Source organism: Nerophis ophidion, linkage group LG06 (genome assembly GCF_033978795.1).
Source record: "Nerophis ophidion isolate RoL-2023_Sa linkage group LG06, RoL_Noph_v1.0, whole genome shotgun sequence".
In the NCBI taxonomy this organism is placed as follows: Eukaryota; Metazoa; Chordata; class Actinopteri; order Syngnathiformes; family Syngnathidae; genus Nerophis; species Nerophis ophidion.
The window spans coordinates 3,548,657-3,569,782 of record NC_084616.1 but is presented as its reverse complement, the minus strand read 5'-3'; the positions used below and the strand labels follow the sequence as shown (position 1 = coordinate 3,569,782).

At 40.3% G+C, this 21,126-nt stretch overlaps 1 protein-coding gene and 1 long non-coding RNA gene across 2 annotated transcripts in view; both read right to left on the bottom strand.

Moving 5' to 3' along the window:
- LOC133554092 (vitamin D3 receptor A) overlaps positions 1-2,008 on the bottom strand; it is a 197,647-nt gene extending 195,639 nt beyond the window's left edge. The window contains exon 1 of the mRNA XM_061902481.1: positions 1,872-2,008. The gene's annotated coding sequence lies outside the window, so the exon portion shown is untranslated. The remainder of the gene's footprint in view (positions 1-1,871) is intronic.
- LOC133554093 (uncharacterized) overlaps positions 1-21,126 on the bottom strand; it is a 261,586-nt gene that overhangs the window by 195,639 nt on the left and 44,821 nt on the right. The gene's annotated exons all lie outside the window — the stretch shown is intronic.

Here is a 21,126-nt window from a genome sequence, read left to right as displayed (position 1 = left end):
GGCTTTTTCTCTGTGTTCTCCTGTAGCAGTTTCATGTCTTCCTTTTGAACGATATTTCCCGCATTGACTTTGTTTTTATCCTTCATCCTTGGGGACATTGTCATGTCATGTTGGGATGTACATTGCGGAAGCCATCTTTGCTCCACAGTAAGTCTTTGCTGTCGTCCAGCATTCTGTTTTTGTTTACTTTGTAGCCAGTTCAGTTTTAGTTCTGTTCTGCATAGCCTTCCCTAAGCTTCAATGCCTTTTCTTAGGGGCACTTACCTTTTGTTTATTTCTTGTTTATGCATTAAACACCTTTTTACCTGCATACTGCCTCCTGCTGTATCGACATCTACAAAGCAATTAGCTACCTCCTGATATGGAAGAGTATTACAGGGTTACTCTGCCCAGCTCTAGACAGCACCGACACTCAACAACAACACATCATTTGCAGACTATAATTACTGGTTTACTAAAAAAATATTTTGACCCCAAATAGGTGACATTAGATCAGTGTTTTCCAACCTGTTTTAAGCCAGGGCACATTTTTTTGCGTTGAAAAAATGCGTAGGCACACCACCAGCAGAAATCATTCAAAAACGAAACTCAGTTGACAGTAAAAAGTCGTCGTCACAATTGTTGGATATGACTTTAAAGCATAAGCAAGCATGCATGACTATAGCTCTTGTCTCAAAGTAGGTGTACTGTCACCACCTGTCACATCACACCCTGACTTATTTTGACTTTTTTTCCGTTTTTTTGTGTGTAGTCTTTTAGTTCTTGTCTTGCGCTCTTATTTTGGTGTTTTTTTCTCTGTGTTTTCCTGTAGCAGTTTCATGTCTTCCTTTTGAACGATATTTCCCGCATTTACTTTGTTTTTATCCTTCATCCTGGGGACATTGTCATGTCATGTTGGGATGTACATTGCGGAAGCCATCTTTGCTCCACAGTAAGTCTTTGCTGTCGTCCAGCATTCTGTTTTTGTGTACTTTGTAGCCAGTTCAGTTTTAGTTCTGTTCTGCATAGCCTTCCCTAAGATTCAATACCTTTTCTTAGGGGCACTAACTTTTTGTTTATGCATTGAATACCTTTTTACCTGCATGATGCCTCCCGCTGTATCGACATCTACAAAGCAATTAGCTACCTCCTGCCACCTACTGATATGGAAGAGTATTACACGGTTACTCTGCCCAGCTCTAGACAGCACCGACACTCAACAACAACACATCATTTGCAGACTATAATTACTGGTTTGCTAAAAAAAATATATTTTAACAAAAATAGGTGAAATTAGATAATCTCCCACGACCGCGGCACAGTGGTTGAAAACCACTGATTTAAGCAATGCAACCATTTTATAAAGAAACCCGTCGTTAACATAAAAGCCTTTGTTGTTATATTTAAGAAGGGGGGGGGCGGTATAACAAGTGGCACATGACGCAACACTTCACCTTTGACATAATCATGATCACGCAGCGTGGCGCTCTCACGCGAGTTTTAAAAAAACAGACCTGTCGTCGTTCCGGTGGGTTTTTTTGCGAGATGTCACGACGTGAAAATTTCACGGGGCAAAAAAAAAAAAAAAAAAAAAAAAAAAAACGCGGCCGTGACTTAAAAGTGTCTTTCTTCTCAACGGAGTCCGTGCGGGACGAGACCACGAGCCATAGCGAGAATGTCACGTCACGTCACGAACACGACAAGCGGACACGCGGACACGTTTGGCGGGACGTGCGCGAGCGTGTCGGCAACATGAAAAGAACAACAACACCCCGGCTAGCATACTTTGTTTATGCTAACGCTACTTTTCAACACAGTCGAAAGCAGACAGGGGAAATAAGTCAACTCGAGTCTAAAGCAAAAAAAAACAGCGAGATAAACCCTCCACTTACATGCGTCCATGCGAAAAATATCATTAATCCGGTCTTCTTGTAAATATCAATGGACAAGCGCTTCGCTGCCTAAAAAAACAAAAAAAACAAACAGTGTCCCGCCCCCTTCAGTGGAGCCACGCCACATATCTATACATATATATAATCACCCGGCGGCCAATCACAGCTCGTCTCACTAGCGCGAGCTCCTCTCCCATTGGTGGAGAGACTGGTCACTCCAAATGATGTCGCCTGCTGTCTCCCCAACCATATAGGGGTGTGTCGTGACGTCACGGACAGTCCGAATCCGTGTAAAGCAGGAGTCAGCAACCTTTTTGAAAGCAAGAGCTACTTCTTGGGTACTGAATAATGCCAAGGGCTACCAGTTTGATACACACTTAAATAAATTGCCAGAAATAACCAATTTGGTCAATTTACCTTTAATAAATAAATCTATATATATATAAGAAAATGGATATTTCTGTCTGTCATTCTGTCGTACATTTTTTTTTCCTTTTACGGAAGGTTTTTTGTAGACAATAAATGATGGGGAAAAAAAACTAAATTGAACCATTTAAAAGAGGAGAAAACACAAAATAAGTGAAAATTTGATTTTGAAACATAGTTTATCTTCAATTTCGACTCTTTAAAATTCAAAATTCAACCGAAAAAAAAGAAGAGAAGAACTAGCTAATTCGAATCTTCTTGAAAAAATAAAAAAATAAAAAATTCTGGAACATCATTAGTCATTTTTCCTGATTAAGATTAATTTTAGAATTTTGATGACATGTTTTAAATAGGTTAAAATCCAATCTGCACTTTGTTAGAATATATAACAAATTGGACTAAACTATATGTCCATCAAAGACAAATCTTTAATTCTTCTAGATTTTCCAGAACAAAAATTTTAAAGTAATTCAAAAGACTTTAAAATAGGATTTAAATTTGATTCTACAGATTTTCTAGATTTGACAGAATATTTTGGGGGGAATTTTAATCATAATAAGTTTGAAGAAATATTTCACAAATATTCTTTGTCGAAAAAACAATCAGTCAATCAATGTTTATTTATATAGCCCCAAATCACAAATGTCTCAAAGGACTGCACAAATCATTACGACTACGACATCCTCGGAAGAACCCACAAAAGGGCAAGGAAAACTCACACCCAGTGGGCAGGGAGAATTCACATCCAGTGGGACGCCAGTGACAATGCTGACTATGAGAAACCTTGGAGAGGACCTCAAATGTGGGCACCCCCCCCCCCCCCTCTAGGGGACCGAAAGCAATGGATGTCGAGCGGGTCTAACATGATACTGTGAAAGTTCAATCCATAGTGGCTCCAACACAGCCGCGAGTTCAAAGCAGAACCAAGACAGCAGCGAGAGTCCCGTCCACAGGAAACCATCCCAAGCGGAGGCGGATCAGCAGCGTAGAAATGTCCCCAACCGATACACAGGCGAGCGGTCCATCCTGGGTCTCGACTCTGGACAGCAAGTACTTCATCCATGGTCATCGGACCGGACCCCCGGGACATAGGAGAAAAAGAAAAGAAGCGGCAGATCAACTGGTCTAAAAAGGAGGTCTATTTAAAGGCTAGAGTATACAAATGAGTTTTAAGGTGAGACTTAAATGCTTCTACTGAAACATTTAAAACAGACGCTAAAATGAAGAATTAAATTAAAATGTATTTATTACTCTTTACAATAAAAAAAATATTTGGACATTGATTTAAATTGTCAGGAAAGAAGAGGAAGGAATTTAAAAGGTAAAAAGGTATATGTGTTTAAAAATCCTCAAATCATTTTTAAAGTTGTATTTTTTCTCCAAAATTGTCTTTCTGAAAGTTATAAGAAGCAAAGTAAAAAAATAAATGAATTTATTTCAACTAGTGAAGACCAAGTCTTGAAAATATTTTCTTGGATTTTCAAATTCTATTTGAGTTTTGTCTCTTTTAGAATTAAAAATGTCGAGCAAAGCGAGACCAGCTTGCTAGTAAATAAATAAAATTTAAAAAATAGAGGCAGCTCACTGGTAAGTGCTGCTATTTGAGCTATTTTTAGAACAGGCCAGCGGGCGACTCATCTGGTCCTTACGGGCGACCTGGTGCCCACGGGCACTGTGTTGGTGACCCCTGGTGTAAACCGTCTCGGACGCCGGAAAAGGCATAATAAGCACAATAATAAGACACACAATTTAACGCTGACAACGCATCAATTATATTGACTGCATTTGAAACCATTTAAATTGCATTTTTTGAGTTAAAACGTTAAATGTTGGTACTCTGCATAGGAAAAAATTATTTATTTATGGTTGACCTATACATAATATATGACAGTTGCAGCCTGCAACTGTCATATATTATGTTAACCATAAATTGTTTTGGATTTTCTTTTTTTCAGGTTATCTTACCCATCTAAAAACAAAGCAATTCTAACGTGTAAAGATGTGACATCCAAAACAAAAACAAAGACAGTGGAGTGCAGGGGTACACAGAAAAAAGGCCAACTTTTGAAAACTGGTTCCATAGTGCAGTGGTTCTCAGCCTTTTTTCAGTGATGTACCCCAGGTGAACATTTGTTTCATTCAAGTACCCCCTAATCAGTGAAAAGCATTTTTGGTTGAAAAAAAGAGATAAAGAAGTAAAATATAGCACTATCTCATCAGTTTCTGATTTATTGAATTGCATAACAGTGCAAAATATTGTTCAGTTGTAGTGGTTGTTCTTGAACTATTTGGAAAAAAAATATACAAAAATAACTAAAAACTTGTTAAAAAATAAACAATTGATTCAATTATAAAGAAGCAGCATTGGTCGGGCCCGCCTTTGGCCGCTGCCAAGCCGTGGTCTAAGTCAGACCTACATAGAAGTTTTTTGTTTCATGTCTCTATGACATTCCTAACAGAAGTTACAAGCAGTTTTGTCAGGGTTTTTTCTTAGGGGGCGCTAAAGCGCAATTATGACTTTAGGGGTTTGGTTTTTTTTATTAGATGGCAATTTTTGCCAGTCCTGATGTGTGTGTAAAATTTGGTGAGTTTTGAACCATGTTAAGGGGGTCAAATTACAGATTGGCGTTTCTGGATGTTGTTGATAAATGGCTTATAAAGATTTCTACACATAGAAGTAATCATCAACTTAAAGTGCCCTCTTTGGGGATTGTAATAGAGATCCATCTGGATTCATCAACTTCATTCTAAACATTCCTTCACAGAAAAATAAATCTTTAACATCAATATTTATGGAACATGTCCACAAAAAATCTAGCTGTCTACACTGAATATTGCATCGTTGCATTTCTTTTCACAGTTTATGAACTCACATTCGTATTTTGTTGAAATATTATTCAATAAATATATTTATAAAGGATTTTTGAATTGTTGCTATTTTTGGAATATTTTTTTTAAATCCCATGTACCCCTTGGCATACCTTCAAGTATACCGGCAAGAAATCTGCGTTCAAAAGACTCCAACTTATTAGTGATTCCTAGAGCCCAAAAAAAGTCTGCGGGCTATAGAGCGTTTTCCGTTCGGGCTCCAGTACTCTGGAATGCCCTCCCGGTAACAGTTCGAGATGCTACCTCAGAAGAAGCATTTAAGTCTCACCTTAAAACTCATCTGTATACTCTAGCCTTTAAATAGACCTCCTTTTTAGACCAGTTGATCTGCCACTTCTTTTCTTTCTCTTATGTCCCCCCCTCCCTTGTGGAGGGGGTCCGGTCCGATGACCATGGATGAAATACTGGCTGTCCAGAGTCGAGACCCAGGATGGACCGCTCGCCTGTATCGGTTGGGGACATCTCTACGATGCTGATCCGCCTCCGCTTGGGATGGTTTCCTGTGGACGGGACTCTCGCTGCTGTCTTGGATCCGCTTTGAACTGAACTCTCGCGGCTGTGTTGGAGCCACTATGGATTGAACTTTCACAGTATCATGTTAGACCCGCTCGACATCCATTGCTTTCGGTCCCCTAGAAGGGGGGGTTGCCCACATCTGAGGTCCTCTCCAAGGTTTCTCATAGTCAGCATTGTCACTGGCGTCCCACTGGATGTGAATTCTCCCTGCCCACTGGGTGTGAGTTTTCCTTGCCCTTTTGTGGGTTCTTCCGAGGATGTTGTAGTCGTAATGATTTGTGCAGTCCTTTGAGACATTTGTGATTTGGGGCTATATAAATAAACATCGATTGATTGATTGATTGATTGATTGAAGTACCCCCAGGTGTACGCTTACCCCCATTTGAGAACCACTGCCATAGTGGATGTTTTTTTCCAAACAATTGGGTTGCCATACCCGTCTAAACACAGAAAAGATATCATGTGTAAAGGTGTCACTTTTAAAACAGTTATGGTAGGGGGGAAATGGAAAAAGGGCAATTTCTTAAAATATATTTCATAGTGAAGTGAATTATATTTATATAGCGCTTTTCTCAAGTGACTCAAAGCGCTTTACATAGTGACACCCAATATCTAAGTTACATTTAAACCAGTGTGGGTGGCACTGGGAGCAGGTGGGTAAAGTGTCTTGCCCAAGGACACAACGGCAGTGACTAGGATGGCACAAGCGGGAATCGAACCTGCAACCCTCAAATTGCTGGCACGGCCACTCTATCAACCGAGCTATGTAGTTGATTTTTTTTTTTAACAATTGGGTTATCAAACTCGTCTAAACACACGTAACATTCTCAGTTGTACACATGTCACATTCAAAACAGTAATGGTGCCATGACGGAAAAGGACAACTTTTAAAAATTGGTCTATAGTGGATGTTGTTATTTTTTTATTTTTTTTTCAGGATGATCAAACCCGTCTAAACACACAAAAAAAGCTCATGTGTAATAAACATGTTGCACTGAAAAGAATAGTGGACCACAGAGGGTGACGGAAAAGGCAAACTTGAAAACGGGCTGCAATGTGGAATTTAATGATGGTTATCATGCCCGTCTAAATACCGAGAAGCACGCCTCTGCGAAAGCCGAGGACAAAAGACACTAACATCTAGTGGTTTTCCTACTTAGAACCTCAGGTCATATACTATAAATGGGACGACACGCGACACGGAGCTCTGTGGAATTCCCTTACAGCTCAGACAGGAGGAATCCTGCAGGGTCGACTTAGTCCCATCATTATGTGACAAAGCCCTTCATACAAAACAGCACTCAGCCTTCCGGGTAAGGTTTATTCAGGTGTACTGGAGAGGAGGCTACGCCGGATAGTCCAACCTCGGATTCAGGAGGAACAGTGTGGTTTTCGTCCTGGTCGTGGAACTGTGGACCAGCTCTATACTCTGGGCAGGGTGCATGGGAGTTTGCCCAACCAGTCTACATGTGCTTTGTGGACTTGGAGAAGGCATTGGACCGTGTCCCTCGGGAAGTCCTGTGGGGAGTGCTCAGAGAGTATGGGGTTTGGTGGTCCGCTCCCTGTATGATCAGTGTCAGAACTTGGTCCGCATTGCCGGCAGTAAGTCGAACACATTTCCAGTGAGGGTTGGACTCCGCCAAGGCTGTCCTTTGTCACCCATTCTGTTCAGAACTTTTATGGACAGAATTTCTAGGCGCAGTCAAGGTGTTGAGGGGTTCCGGTTTGGTGACCGCAGGATTAGGTCTCTGCTTTTTGCAGATGATGTGGTCCTGATGGCTTCATCTGGCCGGGATCTTCAGCTCTCGCTGGATCGGTTCGCAGCCGAGTGTGAAGCGACCGGAATGAGAATCAGCACCTCCAAGGTACTCGCCCGGAAAAGGGTGGAATGCCATCTCCGGGTTGGGGAGGAGACCCTGCCCCAAGTGGAGGAGTTCAAGTACCTAGGAGTCTTGTTCACGAGTGAGGGAAGAGTGGATGGTGAGATGCGGTGCGGCGTCTTCAGTAATGCGGACGTTGTATCGATCCGTTGTGGTGAAGAAGGAGCTGAGCCGGAAGGCAAAGCTCTCAATTTACCGGTCGATCTACGTTCCCATCCTCACCTATGGTCATGAGCTTTGGGTTGTGATCAAAAGGACAAGATCACGGGTACAAGCGGCCCAAATGAGTTTCCTCCGCCGTGTGGCGGGTCTCTCCCTTAGAGATAAGGTGAGAAGCTCTGCCATCCGGGAGGAACTCAAAGTAAAGCCGCTGCTCCTCCACATGGAGAGGAGCCAGATGAGGTGGTTCGGGCATCTGGTCAGGATGCCACCCGAACGCCTCGTGTTTAGGGCACGTCCAACCGGTAGGAGGCCACGGGGAAGACCCAGGACACGTTGGGAAGACTATGTCTCCCGGCTGGCCTGGGAACGCCTCGGGATCCCCCGGGAAGAGCTAGACGAAGTGGCTGGGGAGAGGGAAGTCTGGGTTTCCCTGCTTAGGTTGTTGCCCCCGCGACACAACCTCGGATAAGCAGAAGAAGATGGATGGACAAAACAGCACAAAATAAATAGAGTAAAAAAGTGGTGGCCTTTACATAAAAAAATGAAAAATATATTTTATCATAATAAAACCTTGTCGTCCTGTCATACAGCGGATGGATGTTTATTCTCTGCTCTCATCACTCAGCTGTTGTTTGAGGGGATTCTGCAACTTGCAACATCCCCTCTCTCTGTTAGCGTAGAATAAACATACATCCACTTATTAGTAGGCTTACAACACATAATGCACTATACTGTATGACAGTTCGAGATGCTACCTCAGTAGAAGCATTTAAGTCTCATCTTAAAACTCATCTGTATACTCTAGCCTTTAAATAGACCTCCTTTTTAGACCAGTTGATCTGCCGCTTCTTTTCTTTCTCCTATGTCCCCCCCTCCCTTGTGGAGGGGGTCCGGTCCGATGACCATGGATGAAGTACTGACTGTCCAGAGTCGAGACCCAGGATGGACCGCTCGTCGGGACCCAGGATGGACCGCTCGCCTGTATCGGTTGGGGACATCTCTACGCTGCTGATCCGCTTGAGATGGTTTCCTGTGGACGGGACTCTCACTGCTGTCTTGGAGCCACTATGGATTGAACTTTCACAGTATCATGTTAGACCCGCTCGACATCCATTGCTTTCGGTCCCCTAGAGGGGGGGGGTTGCCCACATCTGAGGTCCTCTCCAAGGTTTCTCATAGTCAGCATTGTCACTGGCGTCCCACTGGATGTGAATTCTCCCTGCCCACTGGGTGTGAGTTTTCCTTGCCCTTTTGTGGGTTCTTCCGAGGATGTTGTAGTCGTAATGATTTGTGCAGTCCTTTGAGACATTTGTGATTTGGGGCTATATAAATAAACATTGATTGATGATTGATTGATTGAAAAAGGTTTATTATGATAAAATACGGCCCTGCGATGAGGTGGCGACTTGTCCAGGGTGTACCCCGCCTTCCGCCCGATTGTAGCTGAGATAGGCGCCAGCGCCCCCCGCCACCCCAAATGGGAATAAGCGGTCGAAAATGGATGGATGATAGAATATATTTGTCATTTTTTTATGTAAAGACGACCACTTCTTTGCTGATGTATTTATTGTGTGCTGTTTTGTATGAAGGGCTTTGTCACATAATGATGGGACTAAGTCGACCCTGCAGGATTCCTCCTGTCTGAGCTGTAAGGGAATTCCACAGAGCTCCGTGTCGCGTGTCGTCCCATTTATAGTACATGACCTGAGGTTCTAAGTAGGAAAACCACTAGATGTTAGTGTCTTTTGTCCTCGGCTTTCGCAGAGGCGTGCTTCTCGGTATTTAGACGGGCATGACAACCGGATCGTTAAATTCCAAATTACAGCCCGTTTTCTAGTTTGCCTTTTCTGTCACCCTCAATGGTCCACTATTCTTTTCAGTGCAACATGTTTATTACACGAGCATTTTTTGTGTGTTTAGACGGGTTTGATCATCTCATCATTAAAAAAAATAACGACATCCACCGTAGACCAATTTTTAAAAGTTGTCCTTTTCCGTCAAGGCACCATTACTGGCTTGAATGCGACATATTTACCACTCAGAATGTTACATGTGTTTAGACGGGTTTGATAACCCAATTGTTAAAAAAAAAAACTCCACTATTAAAAACTTTTTCAAAAATTGGCCTTTTTCCATCTGCCTCTACGTTCCACCATAACTGTTTTAAATGTGACATCTTTACACATGATATTTTTTCTGTGTTTAGACGGGTATGGTAACCCAATTGTTTGGAAAAAAACATCCACCATGGAATGAGTTTTCAAAAGTTGGCCTTTTTTTCTGTCCACCCCTGCATTCCACTGTCTTTGTTTTTGTTTTGTAGGTCACTTTAAAATTGTTTTGTGTTTAGACGGGTATGATAACCTGAATTTTTTTTTTTTAAATTCCAAAACAATTTTCAAAAGTCTGCTTTTCTTATGTACCACCAATATAGTTTTAAATATGCCGTAGTTACACATAATAAAACATGTTTAGTGTGTGTCATTAGATGGGTATGATAACATCTTTGAAAGAAAAACATTCACTTTGAGCCCCCTTGTTGAAAGTCTGCCTTTTCAGTCCGTTTGTGCGTTCCACCATTATTATTTTAAACGTGACTTATTTACACATGAGCATTCTTTGTGTTAATGTTTAGACGGGTATGATAACCAATTGCTAAAAAATAATAGAAAATTGACACTAGTTTTTTTAAAGTCTGTCTTTTCCATGTGTCCCTGCGTTCCAACTTTATTTTTGAATGTGACACATGAGCATTGCGTGTGTGTGTGTGTGTGTGTTTAGATGGGTATGATAACCTCACTTTGAAAACCTTTAAAAGTGGTCCTTTTCTTTTGCCCCTGTGTTCCACCATTATTGTTGACGTGTTTGCTCATAAGGATTTTTTTATGAGTGTTAAAACGGGTATGATAAAAAGCTCTTTAAAAAAATAAAACATCCACTATGAGACCAGTTTTCAAAAGTCGTCTTTACTGTTTTGAATGTGACATATGTACAACTGAGAATGTTATGTGTGTTTAGACGGGTCTGATAACCCAATTTAAAGAAGAAAAAAAAATCCACCATGAAATACATTTTTAAAAATTGGCTATTTTTTCTTCTTCTGCCCCTAAGTTCCATCATAACTGTTTGTGACATGTGACATCTTTACACATGATATGTTTTTTGTTTAGACGGGTATGATAACCCTGAAAAAAGAATATCAATCAATCAATCAATCGTTTACTCATACAGCCCTAAATCACTAGTGTCTCAAAGGGCTGCACAAACCACAACACAAACCACTACGACATCCTCGGTAGGCCCACATAAGGGCAAGGAAAACTCACCCCCTCTAAAATATTGAAGACATAAAACAAAAACATGTAATTTGACAAGAGTAAAACATTTGTGACTTACGATTTAATAATAAATAATTAAAAAAAAAAATACAACGATTTAATAATAAAACACAATTAATACAAATTGAAAAAAACATTTGAAAAATGAAAATAAAGGAAATATATATAAAATAACAAAATAAAATAAAGGAAATATATATAAAATTAACAAAAAAAACTACATTTAATAAAAAATTAAGCCAAACAAAACTAATATAAAATCAAAACAAATTAACATAAATAAAAAGGGACTCTAAAATATTGAAGACATAAAACAAAAACATGTAATTTGACAAGAGTAAAACATTTGTGACTTACGATTTAATAATAAATAATAAAAACAATAATACAACAATTTAATAATAAAACACAATTAATACAAATTGAAAAAAACATTTGAAAAATAAAAATGAAGGAAATATATATAAAATAACAAAATAAAATAAAGGACATATATATAACATTAACAAAAAAAACTAAATTTAATAAAAAATTAAGACGAACAAAACTAATACAAAATCAAAACAAATTAACATAAATAAAAAGGGACTCTAAAATATTGAAGACATAAAACAAAAACATGTAATTTGACAAGAGTAAAACATTTGTGACTTACGATTTAATAATAAATAATAAAAATAATAATACAACGATTTAATAATGAAACACAATTAATACAAATTGAAAAAAACATTTGAAAAATAAAAACAAAGGAAATATATATAAAATAACAAAATAAAATAAAGGAAATATATATAAAATGAACAAAAAAACTACATTTAATAAAAAATTAAGACAAACAAAACTAATATAAAATCAAAACAAATAAACATAAATAAAAAGGGACTCTAAAATATTGAAGACATAAAACAAAAACATGTAATTTGATAAGAGTAAAAAATTTGTGACTTACGATTTAATAATAAATAATAAAAAAAATAATACAATGATTTAATAATAAAACACAATTAATACAAATTGAAAAAAACATTTGAAAAATGAAAATAAAGGAAATATATATAAAATAACAAAATAAAATAAAGGAAATATATATAAAATTTACAATAAAAACTACATTTAATAGAAAAATCTATTTTAAAACAATATTCAAAACTCTTCCTTTTTCTCTAACCCTTGGTAGAGAAATGTGGGCGGCATAGCTCAGTTGGTAGAGCGGCCGTGCCAGCAACTTGAGGGTTGCAGGTTCGATTCCCGCTTTCGTCATCCTAGTCACTGCCGTTGTGTCCTTGGGCAAGACACTTTACCCACCTGCTCCCAGTGCCACCCACACTGGTTTAAATGTAACTTAGATATTGGCTTTCACTATGTAAAGTGCTTTGAGTCACTTGAGAAAAGCGCTATATAAATATAATTCACACTAATTCACACTTGTTTCATCTGACATCACATGGACAAAGATCAGACCTTTTGGATGAAAGTTCTGTGGTCAGATGAAACAAAAATGGAGCTGTTTGGCCACAATATGTTTGGAGGAGAAGAGGTGAGGCCTTTAATCCCAGGAACACCATACCTACCGTCAAGCATGGTGGTGGTAGTATTATGCTCTGTGCCTGGTTTGCTGCCAATGGAAAAGGAGGATTAGCTCTAAATTGTTCAGGACAAGCTAAAATCTTCAGCCCGGAGGTTGGGTCTTGGGTGCATTTGGGTGTTCCAACAGGACAATGACCCCAAACACACCTCAGAAGTGGTAAAGGAATGGCTAAATCAGGCTAGAATGAAGGTTTTAGAATAGCCTTCCCAAAGTCCTGACTTAAAGGTGTGGACAATGCTGAAGAAACAAGTCCATGTCTGAAAAGCAACACATTTAGCTGAACTGCACCAATTTTGTGGTGAAAAATGCAAGCAGAAGCTTATAAGCAAATACCCTCGGGCTGATTGTTTTAGCTTGTCCTGAAGAATTTGGAGCTAATCCTCCTTTTTCATTGTCCCATTTAAAGCAGCAGTTCCATTGGCAGCAAAACAGGCCCAGAGCATAATACCACCACCACCATGCTTGACGGTGGGCATAGTGTTCCTGGAATTAAAGGCCTCACCTTTTCTCCTCCAAACATATTGCTGGGTATTGTGACCAAACAGCTCCATTTTTGTGTCATCAGACATCACATGGACAAAGATAAGACCTTCTGCAGGAACGTTCTTTGGTAAAGGAATGGCTAAAACAGACTAGAATGAAGGTCTTAGAATTGTCGGAGTTAGTTTGTGACGAACCCCGAGATGCAGAGAAGGAGGCAGGCATTGAATAGGAAAACATGATTTAATCTTTAACACAAAAACAAAACCAAACAAAGGGCACAACAAAAGGCGCACACATGGGGGATAACAAGACTTGGCTAAGAACAAACAAAACTGGAAGCAGGGAAGAAAAGACAGTAAGCTACAAACATCTACCAAGTATAGCTTACCACAACGCTGCATTGACACGACACGACACATGACAATAATCCAGCACAGACTGGAGGAGAAAAAAAGGTCTATATAGGAAATCGGGCTGATTGACACCAGGTGTGGCCAGGTGCCAATCAGCCGCAGCTGAGGGGACAAAGCACTCAGGGAGAAAGACAGGAAACCGACAAAATAAGAGCGCTGACAGGAAACACAACACACACAGAGGAAATAAAGACAAATGCAGAAGAAAAAAGTAAAACATAGTCAAACTGTCAGGGACAAGCCTGACTCAAAAAGTCCTGACTTAAACGTGTGGACAATGCTGAAGAAACAAGTCCATGTCAGAAAAGCAACAACTTTTTGTGGTGAAAAATGGAAGCAGAAGCTTGTGGACGGCTACCAAAAGCGTCTTATTGCAGTGAAAACTTGCCAAGGGACATGTAAACAAATATCAACATTGCTGTACGTATACTTTTGACCCAGCACATTTTCAGTAGAGCCATCATAAATTCGTAAAAGAAGCAAACTTCATGATGAGAGTGCGGAAACATGACCACGTCACACCAACTCTCAAATCCCTTCAATGGCTTCCTTTTCCACTCAGGATTGAATTTAAAATCTTCCTCCTAACTCACCAGTGATTTTATGGAAATGCCCCCCTCTACCTCAAAGAACTGCTCACCCCCAAATCTTCCACACGACAGCTCCGCTGCAAACAGGTGAACCTCCTCCAACCTCCACGGACAAAGCTAAGAACTATGCTGCTCCCAGTCTGTGGAACGCTCTCCCTGACCACCTGAGGGCACCTCAGACTGTGAATTATTTTAAAAAAGGCTTAAAAAGCCATCTTTTTAAAAAAAACACCTTTTTGTAGAAATGCATGCTGGTTCTAGCCATTGGGCTGTTCCTAGTTTTATATTTTATTTATTTTTATTATCCTTTTATTATTATTACAATTTGTTTACACTGTGGCACATTGAGGTTGTTTGCTCAACGTAAAGTGCTTTTTTTTTTACAAATGAAATATATTATTACTATTTTTATTATTATTATGTTTTTTGTGAGCAACAAGTATGAGCTCCAATATGCATCACCAAAAAAAATAATAATTGTAAAAATAATTGGACGTTCAAGACAGCCATGACATGACGTTCTTTACAAGTGTACAGGTGCTGGTCATATTATTAGAATATCATGAAAAAAATGATTTATTTCATTAATTCCATTTAGAAAGTCAAACTTGTAGAATGTATACATTCATTCCAAACAGACTGAAGTGTTTTTTGCCAAAAAGGAGATGATTATAGCTGACAACCAATGAAAACCCTAAATTCAACATCTCAGAAAATTAGAATAAGGTGAAAAGGTCAGATATTGAAGACACCTGCTGCCACACTCTAATTAGCTAACTAACTCAAAACACCTGGAAAAGCCTTTAAATGGTCTCTCGTTTTGATTCTGTATGACACACAATCATGGGGAAGACTGCTGACTTGACAACAGTCCAAAAGATGACCATTGATACTTTAAAGAAGGAGGGCAAGACACAAAAGGTCATTGCCAAAGAGGTTGGATGTTCCCAGAGCTCTGTGTCCAAGCACATTAATAGAGAGGCCAAGGGAAGACAAAGATGTGGTAGAAAAAAGTGTACAAGCAAGTGGGATAACCGCGCCCTGGAGAGTTCTTGTCAAACAAAACCCATTCAAAAATGTGGGGGAGGTCCACAAAGAGTGGACTGCAGCTGGAGTCAGTGCTTCAAGAACCACCACGCACCGACGTATGCAAGATATGGGCTTCAGCTGTCACATTCCTTGTGTAAAGCCACTCTTGAATAAGAGACGACGTCAAAAGCGTCTCGCCTGGGCTCAAGACAAAAAGGACTGGACTGCTGCTGAGTGGTCCAAAGTTGTTTTTTTTTACAGATGAAAGTAAATTTTGTATCTCCCTTGGAAATCAAGGTCCCAGAGTCTGGAGGAAGACAGGAGAGGCACAGAATCCACGTTGCCTGAAGTCCGGTGTTAAATTTCCACAATGGGTAATGGTCTGGGGTGCCATGTCCTCTGCTGGTGTTGGTCCACTGTGTTTCCTGTGGTCTAGGGTCAATGCAGCAGTCTACCAGGAAGTTTTACAACACTTTATGCTGCCAATTTTATGGCAACATGACTTGGCACCTGCACACAGTGCCAAATCTACCAGTACCTGCTTTAAGGACCATGGTATCCCTGTTCTTGATTGGCCTGCAAACTCACCTGACCTTAACCCCATAGAAAAGCTATGGGGTATTTTGAAGCGGAAGATGCCAGATGCCAGAGCCAACAATGCTGAAGAGCTGAAGGCCACTATTAAAGCAAGCTGGGCTCTCATAACACCTGAGGGTGCAACAGACTGCTGGACTCCATGTATTGATGCAGCAATTCAGGCAAAAGGAGCTGCAACTAAGTATTGATTGACGCACATGCTGAAACTTTCCATCTTCATACTTTTCAGTTGGCCCACATTTCTAAAAAATATTTTTTGGTACTAGTCGTAACTAATATTCTAATTTTCTGAGATACTGAATTTGGGATTTTCAGTAATTGTCAGTACTAATCATCAACATTTAAAGAAATAAACATTTCAAATATATCACTATGTGTGTAATGAATTGATATAATATGTAAGTTTCAAATCCTCCAAATCCGAGTCCATGGTTCTCTCCCGGAAAAGGGTGGAATGCCATCTCCGGGTTGGGGAGGAGACCCTGCCCCAAGTGGAGGAGTTCAAGTACCTAGGAGTCTTGTTCACGAGTGGGGGAAGAGTGGATCGTGAGATCGACAGGCGGATCGGTGCGGCGTCTTCAGTAATGCGGACGTTGTACCGATCTGTTGTGGTGAAGAAGGAGCTGAGCCGGAAGGCAAAGCTCTCAATTTACCGGTCGATCTACGTTCCCATCCTCACCTATGGTCATGAGCTTTGGGTCATGACCGAAAGGACAAGATCACGGGTACAAGCGGCCCAAATGAGTTTCCAGGTCTCTCCCTTAGAGATAGGGTGAGAAGCTCTGCCATCCGGGAGGAACTCAAAGTAAAGCCGCTGCTCCTTCACATCGAGAGGAGCCAGATGAGGTGGTTCGGGCATCTGGTCAGGATGCCACCCGAACGCCTCCCGAGGGAGGTGTTTAGGGCACGTCCAACCGGTAGGAGGCCACGGGGAAGACCCAGGACACGTTGGGAAGACTATGTCTCCCGGCTGGCCTGGGAACGCCTCGGGATCCCCCGGGAAGAGCTAGAAGAAGTGGCTGGGGAGAGGGAAGTCTGGGCTTCCCTGCTTAGGCTGCTGCCCCCGCGACCCGACCTCGGATAAGCGGAAGAAGATGGATGGATGGATGTAAGTTTCATGTTCTGAATATAATTACTGAAATAAATCTTTTTCATGATATTCTAATAATATGAACAGCACCTGTATGTACACTTTTCACCACCACTGTATATCATGCATGGAACCAGACACAAAAACATGCACGTGTAGTATTTCTGCTCGTCGGGTTGCTCCGGAACGTAGCGTTGAACATGATAATGGTTTTAACATGCACACTGTACTGTATATACATGACATGTTATTATTGCACGTTGATCCCCTCAAGTGTTAGGTTGCCTGTGTGTGTGCTCCTGTTGGAATCTAGGCCATCCCTTGTGGCTTTGTGTCTGAGAGGCGGATCAGTCTATACGGGGCGGGGGGCTCCCGGGCATATGGGGCGTGTTCACGTGGCGAGCATGCGCACACACACACTCACACACACACACGATGACCACCTTCTCGTCCTGCAGAGTAAATAAACTCGGCTATTAAGGGAAATCCTCTCCTTCAAAGTGAGCACAAACAAGCTTCTCTGCGAATTTGGAATCCCTCCATCTTACTTCAATACTCCCACACTGGCAAACACACACACACACACACACACACACACGAACACGCACGCTCCACGCAGTCTTTCCTGGAGTCTGGCAAACAGCTGGAAAAGCAAACAGTCCAAAGCAGGCAGACTCTGGCACATGCCTGGACTCTGACTTGGATGAATGCTGCTCTCACACCCATCCCTCAGCTACCATCAACATGCAGGAGCATCAAACTCTCTCCTCAGCTGAGGCCCACACACTAAGGCGCTGCTTCTCCAACTTTTGTCCACCGAGCAGAGGCGGGTAGAGTAGCCAGAAATTGTACTCAAGTAAGAGTACTGTTACTTTAGAGATGTATTACTCAAGTAAAAGTAAGGAGTAGTCACCCAAATATTGACTTGAGTAAAAGTAAAAAGTATGTTGTGAAAAACCTACTCAAGTACTGAGTAACTGATGAGCAACCTGTACATTAAAGGGGAACATTATCAGCAGACCTATGTAAGCGTCAATATATACCTTGATGGTGCAGAAAAAATACCATCTATTTTTTTAACCGATTTCCGAACTCTAAATGGGTGAATTTTGGCGAATTAAACGATGACGTCAGAATGTGACGTCGCCGAAGTAACACACCCACCATTTTCATTTTCAACACATTACAAACACCGGGTCTCAGCTCTGTTATTTTCCGTTTTTTGGACTATTTTTTGGAACCTTGGAGACATCATGCCTCGACGGTGTGTTGTCGGAGGGTGTAACAACACTAACAGGGAGGGATTCAAGTTGCACCACTGGCCTGAAGATGCCAAAGTGTCTGCCGCCAGACCCCCATTGAATGTACCAGAGTGTCTCCACATTTTACCGGCGATGCTAAGGCAGACATGGCACAGAGATGTATGGATAACCTGCAGATGCATTTGCAACGATAGTCAACGAAATCACAAAGGTGAGTTTTGTTGATGTTCACTGCCAGCTAATCGATGCTAACATGCTGCGCTAATCGATGCTAACATGCTATTTACCGGCGGTGCTAAAGCAGACATGGCACAGAGATGTATGGATAACCTGCAGATGCATTTGCAACGATAGTCAACGAAATCACAAAGGTGAGTTTTGTTGATGTTCACTGCCAGCTAATCGATGCTAACATGCTGCGCTAATCGATGCTAACATGCTATTTACCGGCGGTGCTAAAGCAGACATGGCACAGAGATGTATGGATAACCTGCAGATGCATTTGCAACGATAGTCAACGAAATCACAAAGGTGAGTTTTGTTGATGTTGACTGCCAGCTAATCGATGCTAACATGCTACGCTAATCGAGGCTAACATCCTATTTACTGGCGGTGCTAAAGCAGACATGGCACAGAGATGTATGGATAACCTGCAGATGCATTTGCAACGATAGTCAACGAAATCACAAAGGTGAGTTTTGTTGATGTTGACTGCCAGCTAATCGATGCTAACATAATATTTACCGGCGGTGCTAAGGCTAAAATAGTCAAAAAAACGGAAAATAACAGAGCTGAGACCCGGTGTTTGTAATGTGTTGAAAATGAAAATGGCGGGTGTGTTACTTCGGCGACGTCACATTCTGGCCGGTTCTACAATGGGAATGAAACTGGACACACTGGTGACGGTGGCAGAGAAGAGGACTGTTGACAAACTAGTGAGCATCCTGGATGATGCCAGTCACCCTCTGCATAGTGTTATTAGTAGCCAGAGGAGCCTGTTCAGTTCTAGACTGCTTCATCCCAAGTGCAGGACTAATAGACTCAAAAACTCCTTTGTCCCAAACACCATTAGACTGTACAACTCCTCTCTGGGACGGGGGGGTACTAGGATGACAGGGGATGCAAAACAATAACAGTGCAATACGTTTTCATAACATGGTCACTACTGCCTACTTTGTCTTGTTATATTCTTATTTTACTGTTATATTTTTATTCCCATTGTTGCTTTTTAGTTTTTATTCTTATTGTAATATTTCTCTATTTTGTTTCCATTTAAACCCCCATTATTTACTTTTTACTTTTATTTAAATTGATCTCAACTCTGTACACTGCTGCTGGAATTTTAATTTTCCTTAAGGAATCAATAAAGTACTATCTGTCTAAAGCAGACATGGCACAGAGATGTATGGATAACCTGCAGATGCATTTGCAACGATAGTCAACGAAATCCCAAAGGTTAGTTTTGTTGATGTTGACTGCCAGCTAATCGATGCTAACATGCTACGCTAATCGATGCTAACATGCTATTTACCGGCGGTGCTAAAGCAGACATGGCACAGAGATGTATGGATAACCTGCAGATGCATTTGCAACTATATTACGTTTCCTTCCACCCACATTTAATGCGAAACAAACACTTACCAATCGACGGATTTAAGTTGCTCCAATGTCACGAGATGAGAAAGTCCTGATCGTTTGGTCCGCACATTTTACCGGCGATGCTAACGCAGCTATTCGGCCATGCTATGGCTATGAATAGCGTCAATAGCTATTCTGCTCAATAGCTTCAGTTTCTTCTTCAATATTTTCATACTCCAACCATCTGTTTCAATACATGCATAATCTGTTGAATCGCTTAAGTCGCTGAAATCCGAGTTTGAATCCGAGCTAATGTCGCTATATCTTGCTGTGGTATTCCCATTGTTTGTTTACATTGGCAGCACTGTGTGACGTCACAGGGACATGGATAGTGGTTTCGAAGATAGCGAAAATAAGGCACTTTAAAGCTTTATTTAGGGATATTCTGAGACCGGTAAAATTTTGAAAAAAACTTTAAAAAATACAACAAGCCACTGGGAACTGATTTTTATTGTTTTTAACTCTTTTGAAATTGTGATAATGTTCCCCTTTAAATGATGACGGCAACAAGTAATGCACAAAAACATAAAAATAGCAATGAACAAATTCAGAGCCAGGAATATCTCTTAAGCAACTAAAACAATAATATATATTAAATAATATATATTTGGTTTTACACTGTTTGAAAATGAATTTTAGCTTTGCAAGCTCATTATACTATTGGTTAAGTTTTATCTTCATAAATGTAAGTTTCTCAATACCCGACCTGTTTTTTGTGCCTTTAAAAAAGATTTAGAACTCTACATTAAAACACTTTTCCTCTAACAAGCAAAAAGCTGTGAAAACGATGATGCTGTGTTCCAAATTGAAGTTATTTACTGAGATTGAGTGAGCCTATGGCTTTGCACTTTGTTTATTTTATTTATATATATATTTCTTTGCATTCTATTTTAGTTACTTTGAATTTACAACCCCTGGCACTGTTTTGTACGGTTTTTGTACTTACTTTGATTATCATTTTCAACTGTTTATAAATGTTAAAATTTATTAATAAAGGTTTATTTAAAAAAAGGTGTGCAGTTAATCATGTGACCGCCTAGCATATTCAACTGAATATGGGTTGAAAAGGATTTACAAATCATTGTATTCTGTTTGTATTTACATCTAACACAATTTCCTAACTCATATGGAAACGGGGATTGTACACATATATATATATATATATATATATATATATATATATATATATATATATATATATATATATATATATATATATATATCCATCCATCCATCCATTTTTCTATCGTTTATTCCCTTTGGGATCGCTGGTGCCTATCACAGCTACAATCGGGCGGAAGGCGGGGTACACCCTGGAAAACACATATACATATATATATATGTACTGTAT